Below are 12,247 nucleotides of genomic sequence, written 5' to 3'. Positions count from 1 at the left end.
ATAATTACATGCTAATCTAACGAATAAAGTAGAAAAAAAAATTGGTTATGACTGGGATCGAACCCTGCCCGGCAAAATAGAACTCTGACGCCCTAACCACATGGCCAGCATAATCTCGATGTTGAGTTAATGTATATTTGTTTTTACACTACATGCTTGGATACGCCGACTTGGAATTGAGCTTCCTTATTAACATTTATACCTAATAAAAATGATAATAATGGATGAATATATGTATTTGAAGTTATTTGCAGGTATTATATTAATTAATGTTAAATGAGTATCATCATTTTTATTTATCCTAACTGCAATAGTCATCAAAGTGTAGGGCATTGTAAAGTGATACACTATGTTTACATCACATACATATATTACCCGTACACACACATACAGAATTTACTCGCCAAAATGCAGGGCACCATCAGTTCTGGATACGGATTGAGCATTTTTTCAATATGGATGACTGAGGTCATCTGCGAGCATAATGCTGTCACCTATCAGAATTTTTTCAAACTAATTTTCCGGAGAATATCATCTGGAATACAAGATTTCTAATTATTTCTAAATTATTCAATTTTATACTATGAATTGATTTTTTTAACATTCAGACAGGTGGCAAGGACTGACGCAAACACGAATTTTGGGCGAAAAACGTATAAAAATGAAATAATTAGTGATTTTTCATCTGAATGATGTGGCCGCCATCTTGAAATTTAAGCGCGGCAAGTCAATTCATAATTTTTTCATTATTCTTTCTAATTTTTTTAATAAAAATATTCACTATATACAAAAAATTGTTGTTTACGTCAGTCCGGCATCAATTTCTCTGTAATTTGGTACCTAATTTTATAGAAATAATTGTAAATTGGCGAAGAAATTAGAAATTTCCCGATTCCATGTATTTGGATAGGGGGAATCAGTCGCCTTTCTGACTTCAGCCCAGCCTTATTTAGGCAGTCGTGGGACTGCCGATAGAAGTGAAAATGGAACTATTAAGTTAAGGCTGGGCTGAAGTCAGAAAGTTTCCCGGAGTTGACTTTACGCCCTCACGTTGTGCGGCGAAAAGCCGAAGCTCGATATCAATTGAAATTGAGTAGGTAACAGAGAAATCGTTCGAAAAATGATAATTTTCAGGGATGCACTACAAAAAGGGAGCCTTAGGGTACCAAGAAATTTACAATTTCAGAATAATTTCAGAATAATCTGTTCCGAGCAAGACAGAGCACAAAATATATCTATCTATCTCCGTCTTATTTTTCAGAGCAGACTGCGAGTTCGAACAGTTGACGAGCAAGCACATTCCCCACCCTCTGTTACTAAGCCTGAAGCTTACGATATCTAAACGTAAACAAAGCAAATGAAAATATGCTAGCTCTATAGTCAGAAGGTTCGCCAGTTATTTTACCGAACGGTGTTCGATTCCAATTGCGGCAAAATTTTTTTTTTATTCAAATTGCATGTAATTGCAATTTTATCATGCCAAAAATGAGTTTTAAATTTCAATTTTTATGTAAAATTTTTTTTTCAATTAATCAATGACAAATGAGAAAATATTTGAACAGGGCCATTAACCTTTTTTTGTACAAATACATTGATAATAGCCTTTTTTAACAACTTATTAATAATAAAAAATTGTTTAAACAATCCGCGGCGAGTTCCGATACTTCGCCGGCAAGCTCGACCCCCACTTTCTGTGCCCAAGCCAGCAGCTTATAATTTTCAAGCATCGTTTATATAATCGGAACTATAATAGCTCAGTGGTTAGAGCCCCGATCTTTTATTTTGCTGGGCAGGGTTCGATCCCAGTCATAGGCAATTTTTTTTTCTGTTTCTTGTTCAAGTGACTTTATATACTTATAAATCAATTCATATATTTTATTACATTATTCTTCCAATTAATTACGAAAAAAAACTTGTTTTTCTGAAAATAAGCTGAGGGTGAGGAACGAGTTACTATGAATTCTCTTTTTTAGAAAATGTTGTCTTTAAAAGACACTAGGAATTGATTTTGAACTTATACAAACAACCAATTATTGTATTTATATAAAACTTTAATGAAAAAAAAATTGGCCATAACTGGGATCGAACCCTAATCGGTAAAATGAAAGCTTGGTGTTCTACTCACAGAGCTAACATATTATCTCTGACATTATGTTTATGTTTATAAATTGTATAATGCAGGCTTGAGTACGAAGGGTGGGGATAGAGTTTGCCGGCGAAGTGCCGGAAATCCCCGTGGATTATTTCAACTACTTCTAAATATTTCTAAATTGCTTAAAAAAAGCTACGTTCATATAGCTATAGTAAAAAAAGTGTTTATAACCCTGTTCATGTTTTCCGACTCGGCGTCGATAAATTACATAAATAATTGAGAAAAAAAAATCAAATCGTTGGTAAGAATTCATTTTAGCATGTTAATATTATAATTACATGCAAATCTAACAAATGAAAAAGAAAAAAAAAACTACCATGACTGGAATCGAACCCTGCCCATCAAAATGAAAGATCGATGCGCTAACCACCGAGCTATTATGATTACAAAACATTTATATATGCTCAAAAATTATAAGCTGCAGGCTTGGGCATAGAGAGTGGGGGTAGAGCTTGCCAGCGAAGTGCCGGAACTCGCCACGGATTGTTTAAACTACTTTTCAATGTTGATAATAATATGATTAACTTGTTAATAACATAACATTGTTAATACATGTAAAGATGTATAAGTTGTTAAACACAGGCTATTATCAATGTATTCATACAAAAAGAAAGTTTATGGCTCTGTTCAAATATTTTTCGACTTAGCGTCAATAAATTCAATGAATAAAGAGAAAAAAAAATCAAATTGTTATAAAAGATTAATTATAGCATGTCAATATTATAATTACATGCTAATCTAACGAATAAAGTAGAAAAAAAAAATTGGTTATGACTGGGATCGAACCCTGCCCGGCAAAATAGAACTCTGACGCCCTAACCACATGGCCAGCATGATCTCGATATTGAGTTAATGTATATTTGTTTTTACACTACATGCTTGGATACGCCGACTTGGAATTGAGCTTCCTTATTAACATTTATACCTAATAAAAATGATAATAATGGATGAGTATATGTATTTGAAGTTATTTGCAGGTATTATATTAATTAATGTTAAATGAGTATCATCATTTTTATTTATCCTAACTGCAATAGTCATCAAAGTGTAGGGCATTGTAAAGTGATACACTATGTTTACATCACATACATATATTACCCGTACACACACATACAGAATTTACTCGCCAAAATGCAGGGCACCATCAGTTCTGGATACGGATTGAGCATTTTTTCAATATGGATGACTGAGGTCATCTGCGAGCATAATGCTGTCACCTATCAGAATTTTTTCAAACTAATTTTCCGGAGAATATCATCTGGAATACAAGATTTCTAATTATTTCTAAATTATTCAATTTTATACTATGAATTGATTTTTTTAACATTCAGACAGGTGGCAAGGACTGACGCAAACACGAATTTTGGGCGAAAAACGTATAAAAATGAAATAATTAGTGATTTTTCATCTGAATGATGTGGCCGCCATCTTGAAATTTAAGCGCGGCAAGTCAATTCATAATTTTTTCATTATTCTTTCTAATTTTTTAATAAAAATATTCACTATATACAAAAAATTGTTGTTTACGTCAGTCCGGCATTAATTCCTCTGTAATTTGGTACCTAATTTTATAGAAATAATTGTAAATTGGCGAAGAAATTAGAAATTTCCCGATCCCATATATTTGGATAGGGGGAATCAGTCGCCTTTCTGACTTCAGCCCAGCCTTAAGACTAATTGAAATTATATGCAAAAATTATATGAAATTTTTTATGTTTTATTTATTAGTTTCATATGATGGGTAAAACAAATCATGGACAAAATATAAATACAAACTGGTTGAAATAATAATTAATATACAATGATCTTAATTATACATAGTATTTATATTTACACGAATTTCAATGAATTAAAGTTTGAACATTATTTTCATTATTTACATCATTGTCATCATTAATTTTGACAATACTTAGATTATCTGTTCGTTCAATCATTTCATTGTAATCTACAAAAGATACAATAAGTTTATGGTAACTGAAATAAGAAATAAAAATGTTGATGGGCCTGCAATTTGTGAGTTATGAAAATTTAGGTCGTTATACCTATCCAAAAAACGTCCAACGTGCACATAACGCAGTCAGAAATAGTCGATGTATTAGTGTATACGTGTACACAGGCTACTGCGCGTGCGCTAGTCTGGCTCTCCATAGCTATAGATATACTATTATCATTAGCATGTCGGTGACGCGAACCGAGGATTTTACCCTCTACCAAAACGCTCAACGCGCCTAGAGAAATTTTCACTTCAATAAATACGCTTTATGACACATTCAACATGATAACCAATGACTTGGCGTGACTCTTACTCATTAATTGGCTGTATTTTTTTTATCATAATTGAAATTTTATCTTTCTGTCTATATGTAAGCACTTTACCACTTACTCATCACGAAATCTTAAAAACTATACATCCGACTGACTTAAAATTTGACTCAAAGAATTATTTTTTTCTCAACACAGCTGCTACTAATAAGATCTAATTTAAAATTTGACTCAGGAGTTATCTCTTTTTCAACATAGCAGCTACTAATAAGAACGGATTTTAATAATAATAATAATCTTTATTGGCATCGAAACTTAAAGTTCCATACAGCCGTAAGAACGGATTTTGACTAAATCCTATGCAAAATATTTTTTCCACTGATTATCGATAATATACCAATACTAATGACTAACGGTAAATATGACTATATTAACTTTTCATCTAAGAAAAAAAATTAGTGACAAAAAGAGTGACAACGTATTTGTGTATTTATTAAAAAAATGTCTAAATTTGTTAGCATCAGGAGAATAAAATGACGAGCATTAACCCGAGAAAAACATATTTGATATTATTAGATACAATTAGAGATCATTAGACATAATTATACAAAAAAAGATGTGTATTATGAAACTTTTAGATATATTTATATCTATATAAATATAACTAGATCTAAATAGATATTATTAAACATAATAAAAAATCCAAAAATATATAACTTCTGATCAAACACAATAAATTTTGATCTTTTTAGATCTTAATATTCATATTTGGATATAATAAAATCTACTTATATATTTTTTTACTAATCTTTATATCTAGCAATATAAAATGTAAGATATAATCATAGAAATTTAATCTTTTTAGGTATATTTATACTTTAACGAATATAATTGAATCTATTTAGACATTATGATACTAACTCTTACATTGAGAAATATAATGTCAAATATAGTAAGATAAGTTTTGATATATTTTGATCTAATTATATCTTATGAATGAGCTTATGAATTACTTTAGAAAGTGTCTCATAATTAATTCACTTCCTTTCTGCAGCAGCATCTGACGTCTGATGTTGATCTTACGTTAGAAAACAAAAAGACAGCAACGTAAGTCTGACGACAGTCTGTTTCCTAATGGCTTTAAGGGATGGTTATAATTAATATTTCGTAAATCCTAGAGGTAGAAGATTAATCGAAATATTACGTAGGTAATGCGATTAAATTAAGATTATGACGTTGACAAAAGTGCATTCTAAAAGTCGAACAAAAACTGCGTACTCTAGAGCAAAAAAAGTGCTTTTTACTTTTCTCTAAAGAAATTCTTGAACGTAGCGAGAATAACGTTGAAAAATGTTTAGATTAAATTTTTGAAGCAACCATGACAGATTTCAATTATCGACACGTTGAAAAATTGGACCAAGCTGTGGAGGATTTATCCAGAAATTAGTGAATAGTTTGAACTTTCAGAAAATAATTTGAATGAAATTACTACTAATTATTGACGTATAAGAGAATGAAAAAAATCTTACGACCTTTTCTTGTACATATTTTATGTGCAGTTATAGGATAACAGTAATTTCATTTTATTTTACATGACAGATAATAACATTAGTATTTTTCTGTAGACAACATAAATAAAACATAGGAATTCCTAAAATTCGTTAAAATTGATTCAACTTTACTTCAAATAGTTCATAAATTTTATAATAACAATGAAAAGAGCTTGGTGGAAGTAGATAATGTAAGCAATTTTTTCGACGAAGTTGAATTCAAGTCTTAGAGAGTCGTTAGTATATGTGTAAGCTTGGCACCAATTTTTACAAATATCCAAAGTAAAGATACGTGTTTTGCTCGGCTTTTCCAACGGGAAGTTTTTTCTTCTGCTAGAATTAAGTTACTAACCCGTCAATATGAAAGGGAATAGACTTAGTTTATTTATAATAATGGAATATGTTATAAAGAATATAAAACAGGATCTATTTAGTATATTTAAATCCTTCCAACTCGTAATTTTTTCTTTCACTAAGATAAAGTTATAAACTGTGTAATATGAATAAAAACCTATTTTTGTTACTTATTAATCGGCTTAAACATTTTCAAAATTTTATGCTTCTATAAAATCTTAAAAGTCACGCCAAGTTTTGGCTTGTTATGTTTATTGTGTCATTAACCGTACTAAATTTATTTTCAAAATAAAAACCGAAGAAAATAATTCATATTAAATATTGTTGATTTTTAGATTTAGATACTTGGACGAAGTCATGGGAATTTACTAGTTCGAGTAAATAAATGTTTTTTTTTTGTTGTTGTGCATTACCATTCGTAATTTGTTTAACAAAATTGCCATAAAGATAAGTATACATATTATGAATATAACGTAGTAGTAAGGTTTTCTTCCAACTATATTGTTGCGTAGTTGATACAGTGACGCTTGCTCGAGTGCGGAGTGGGGAGGAGTAGTCGGTCGTCGTGCTGCGATCAGCTCTCTTACGCTGTACGTTACTAACGTGAAAGTAGTCGAGTTGAAAAGCAAAAACATCTGAAAACTACAAACAGATGAAAATCGCAAACAGTTGAATGTCTGAGCAGTTTGAAAGTCTATGAATATAATAGTTGAGCATAACAACAATATATACTAACGCAACATAGCCACGAGTCGATGTCGTAGACTGAATGACTCTTATGTGGTGAATCGTCGGAAGGCGTTTATAATTGTTATATGTATACTTTTAGTTGCATATAACTTAAAAACAACAGAAATGTTATACTCACTTCAGTCCTAGTATGAATAGTAAAAGTTTTTTTACTTACGTATACGAAATATAACCAAGTCGTTAATAGTAATAACTAACGAGAGTAAATTTTTAATAAATTTAGAAAAAGAGAGTGTTTGAATTTTTTAGTTATACATTTATATTCAATGAATGGATTAATTTTTAAAGTATAAAAGTGTTGATGAAAACATCAGTTTTCACGTACAACACAAAATATGTGTTACATAGTAAGACTTCAATACAGTGTATTTGTTTTCTACTATGTTAACACATATTTTTGAGAACGAATGTGTGTGTATAAACACATTACAAAGTTCCCTGGTTGATCCTGCCAGTAGTGATATGCTTGTCTCAAAGATTAAGCCATGCATGTTTAAGTACATACCGAATTACGGTGAAACCGCGAATGGCTCATTAAATCAGTTATGGTTCCTTAGATTGTACCCACATTTACTTGGATAACTGTGGTAATTCTAGAGCTAATACATGCAAACTAGAGTTCCAACCAGAGATGGAAGGAACGCTTTTATTAGATCAAAACCAATCGGTGGTCTCGGCCATCGTTTACTTTGGTGACTCTGAATAACTTTTAGCTGATCGTATGGTCTCGTACCGACGACAAATCTTTCAAATGTCTGCCTTATCAACTGTCGATGGTAGGTTCTGCGCCTACCATGGTTGTAACGGGTAACGGGGAATCAGGGTTCGATTCCGGAGAGGGAGCCTGAGAAACGGCTACCACATCCAAGGAAGGCAGCAGGCGCGCAAATTACCCACTCCCGGCACGGGGAGGTAGTGACGAAAAATAACGATACGGGACTCATCCGAGGCCTCGTAATCGGAATGAGTACACTTTAAATCCTTTAACGAGGAACAATTGGAGGGCAAGTCTGGTGCCAGCAGCCGCGGTAATTCCAGCTCCAATAGCGTATATTAAAGTTGTTGCGGTTAAAAAGCTCGTAGTTGAATCTGTGTGCCACACTGTCGGTTCACCGCTCGCGGTGTAAACTGGCATGCTTGTGGGACGTCCTACCGGTGGATTTAGCTTTAGTGTAAAAACTAAAGCGGTCCAATAATCCTGTCGCGGTGCTCTTAATTGAGTGTCGAGATGGGCCGGTACGTTTACTTTGAACAAATTAGAGTGCTCAAAGCAGGCTTATTATCGCCTGAATACTGTGTGCATGGAATAATAGAATAGGATCTCGGTTCTATTTTGTTGGTTTTCGGAATTCCGAGATAATGATTAATAGGGACAGATGGGGGCATTCGTATTGCGACGTTAGAGGTGAAATTCTTGGATCGTCGCAAGACGAACAGAAGCGAAAGCATTTGCCAAAAATGTTTTCATTAATCAAGAACGAAAGTTAGAGGTTCGAAGGCGATCAGATACCGCCCTAGTTCTAACCATAAACGATGCCAGCTAGCGATCCGCCGAAGTTCCTCCGATGACTCGGCGGGCAGCTTCCGGGAAACCAAAGCTTTTGGGTTCCGGGGGAAGTATGGTTGCAAAGCTGAAACTTAAAGGAATTGACGGAAGGGCACCACCAGGAGTGGAGCCTGCGGCTTAATTTGACTCAACACGGGAAACCTCACCAGGCCCGGACACCGGAAGGATTGACAGATTGATAGCTCTTTCTTGATTCGGTGGGTGGTGGTGCATGGCCGTTCTTAGTTGGTGGAGCGATTTGTCTGGTTAATTCCGATAACGAACGAGACTCTAGCCTGCTAAATAGACGTATTTCTGGTATCTTGAAGGTCTACAGTTTTCGGATTGTAGATTTTTACTACCGACGTACTAAAACTCTTCTTAGAGGGACAGGCGGCTTCTAGTCGCACGAGATTGAGCAATAACAGGTCTGTGATGCCCTTAGATGTTCTGGGCCGCACGCGCGCTACACTGAAGGAATCAACGTGTCTTCCCTGGCCGAAAGGCCCGGGTAACCCGCTGAACCTCCTTCGTGCTAGGGATTGGGGCTTGCAATTATTCCCCATGAACGAGGAATTCCCAGTAAGCGCGAGTCATAAGCTCGCGTTGATTACGTCCCTGCCCTTTGTACACACCGCCCGTCGCTACTACCGATTGAATGATTTAGTGAGGTCTTCGGACTGATACACGGCAATGTTTCGGCATTGCCGATGTTGTTGGAAAGATGACCAAACTTGATCATTTAGAGGAAGTAAAAGTCGTAACAAGGTTTCCGTAGGTGAACCTGCGGAAGGATCATTAACGTATTAACAAATTTCATATAATTTGTATTACAATAATAATAATAATAATAATAAATGTGTTAACACACAAACAATTTTATACTCAATATATATGCAAACAAAATGATATTTTCATGGTAACCTGTTAAAAGTAATTCTTTTTTAAAATGAAAAAGAATTTACTGTGGTTTTTAAATGAATATTCGCCATGATTTTTCATTATATTGAGTTTTTTTTTACAATGCCACAACTATTACTTAGTTATGGCAAAAAATGCATATCTGTCACATTAGAGTGACTTATATGTATAACATTTTGTAAATGTAATATGTGTACAGATTATATTGACATTTTAACAATGTAAAATAAAAATAAAAAACGACGGGTTGCACTCCGGAGTGCCGGCAGAAGTGAAAACTTAAGTATTAACGTTGTGCGTTTTGGATATTTTGGAATGGTTAGGGAATAAGTTTGCACGAATTGTTTTAATTATCAGAATAAAAGTACTATCTTTTATATGGTAGAATACAATATTTATTTATTGCGCTATCGTACACAAACATGACAATTTATATTACATTAAAAAGTTTATCTCTCAAAAAGATTAACTTTCATCCATAATTTCAACGACTTTTTCACTATCATTCTTATCAGAACCATCATCGCCAATCTCTAAAACTGATACGATCGGTTTATGATAGCTGAAGTAAGAAACGAACAGTTTCGATTCGAACCTATTCAAATGTCTAATAAAGACCGCATCAATAGCAGTTTTGTATTTCGTTGTGCTAAGATTAAATAATAATAATCAAATTGACGAATGTCAATTAATTTATTAAAAAATTAATTTAATTAATTTAATTATTAATTAATTAATTGACTTAATGTCGCCCTGCGCCGCCTAAACGAAACAGCCGGCGCAGGCATACATTCTCGCCGCGCCGTAGAAAGAGAGGGGGATACTCCCTCTCCTACGCCACGCCAGCTGTCTACTCTCCATCCGTCTTACGAATTTTCGATCAGGTCACGTGTCCTGACGCGAGTTTAACATTTTTTACCCATTACAAAAAAAGTCTACAACGCCGCTAAAGAAGTTTTCACTTCAAAAATGATTATTCTAAACGGTGGATCACTTGGCTCGTAAATCGATGAAGAACGCAGCTAATTGCGCGTCAACTTGTGAACTGCAGGACACATGAACATCGACATTTCGAACGCACATTGCGGTCTACGGATCCAATTCCCAGACCACGCTTGGCTGAGGGTCGTATCTACATATAAAACTGCATATTTTTTAAGTATGCGAATTTATTATATTAAATGTTCATCATTTCATTAAATGATGTCATTTCAAATTATATAGATGATGATTAAATAACAAATAATAAGTTAATCATCGTGTCCATGAATGATTTTTATATCGTAAAAGGACAGATTGATTTGTAACTTTTTTTGTGTTTCTATCATATTTCTAATGGCGACCTCAGATTAAGCGAGACTACCCGCTGAATTTAAGCATATTATTAAGCGGAGGAAAAGAAACTAACTAGGATTTCCTTAGTAGCGGCGAGCGAACAGGAAAAAGCCCAGCACTAAATTCCGTAGTCAATGCTACTGGAAGATGTAGTGTTTAGGAGGAATCAACTAACCCGTAGCATTATTTCATGTCCAAGTCCATCTTGAATGGGGCCACTTACCCATAGAGGGTGCCAGGCCCGTAGTGACTGAAATATGTTTCGGGTGGTTTCTCCTTAGAGTCGGGTTGCTTGAGAGTGCAGCTCTAAGTGGGTGGTAAACTCCATCTAAGGCTAAATATTGTTACGAGACCGATAGCGAACAAGTACCGTGAGGGAAAGTTGAAAAGAACTTTGAAGAGAGAGTTCAAGAGTACGTGAAACCGTTTAGAAGTAAACCTGAGAAACCCAAAAGATCGAATGAGGAGATTCATCGTCAAAATATTTGGTATTAATGCTAGTTATGATATAGTAAATAAATCCTTGGACTAATATACTGTACATTCTAGTATTATTTTTGCCTTATATGTCGGCGTGCACTTCTCCTCTAGTAGAACGTCGTGACCCGTTAAATGTTGATTTATGGCCTAATTGATTGTCTCTTTCTGCTTGTCAGTTGGAGTTCATTGGTGTTCCTAATCAACTGTTTGACGGTATTCGTATGGTATTAAGTCGCTATTTGTTAGCGTTAGATTCATCACAAGTGCGGTTAATTTTTGACAGTACGGATATAATGCCGTCGTTAAAATTAACCAACTGTTAGTTGATGATAATCTTTAACTGATTTTAATACCGGTCAGCGACGCTACTGTTTTGGGTACTTTCAGGACCCGTCTTGAAACACGGACCAAGGAGTCTAACATGTACGCAAGTCATTGGGATTTTAAAAACAAACCTAAAGGCATAATGAAAGTAAAGATTGTTTTAGGACAATTAAGGGAAGATAGGTTATATTTCGATATAATCTCGCATTCCCGGGGTATCTTATTCTCATTGAGAAAAGGTGCACCTAGAGCGTACACGTTGGGACCCGAAAGATGGTGAACTATGCCTGGTCAGGATGAAGTCAGGGGAAACCCTGATGGAAGTCCGTAGCGATTCTGACGTGCAAATCGATCGTCGGAACTGGGTATAGGGGCGAAAGACTAATCGAACCATCTAGTAGCTGGTTCCCTCCGAAGTTTCCCTCAGGATAGCTGGCATTTATACTATAAGTCTCATCTGGTAAAGCGAATGATTAGAGGCCTTGGGGTCGAAACGATCTCAACCTATTCTCAAACTTTAAATGGGTGAGATCTCTGGCTTGCTTAAATTATGAAGCCACGAGATTTTCGGAT

At 34.5% G+C, this 12,247-nt stretch overlaps 3 non-coding genes across 3 annotated transcripts in view; all 3 read left to right on the top strand.

Annotated features, from left to right (window-relative positions):
• Positions 1-7,503: 7,503 nt before the first annotated feature.
• LOC118067147 (small subunit ribosomal RNA) lies at positions 7,504-9,415 on the top strand. The gene has a single exon (XR_004690328.1). It is a non-coding gene; the product is annotated as a small subunit ribosomal RNA (ribosomal RNA).
• A 1,094-nt stretch (positions 9,416-10,509) lies between these two features.
• On the top strand, positions 10,510-10,664 carry LOC118067146 (5.8S ribosomal RNA). The gene has a single exon (XR_004690327.1). It is a non-coding gene; the product is annotated as a 5.8S ribosomal RNA (ribosomal RNA).
• Positions 10,665-10,874: 210 nt separating this feature from the next.
• LOC118067148 (large subunit ribosomal RNA) overlaps positions 10,875-12,247 on the top strand; it is a gene marked incomplete at its 3' end in the record, with an annotated part of 3,873 nt that continues 2,500 nt past the window's right edge. Inside the window, exon 1 of the ribosomal RNA XR_004690329.1 lies at positions 10,875-12,247. This exon is cut by the window's right edge and continues 2,500 nt beyond it. This is a non-coding gene — a ribosomal RNA (large subunit ribosomal RNA).

Source organism: Chelonus insularis, unplaced genomic scaffold (genome assembly GCF_013357705.1).
Source record: "Chelonus insularis isolate UGA/USDA-ARS -01 unplaced genomic scaffold, ASM1335770v1 contig_368_pilon, whole genome shotgun sequence".
In the NCBI taxonomy this organism is placed as follows: Eukaryota; Metazoa; Arthropoda; class Insecta; order Hymenoptera; family Braconidae; genus Chelonus; species Chelonus insularis.
Note: the sequence above shows the minus strand (reverse complement) of the source record. Positions and strands in the feature narration are given on the sequence as shown.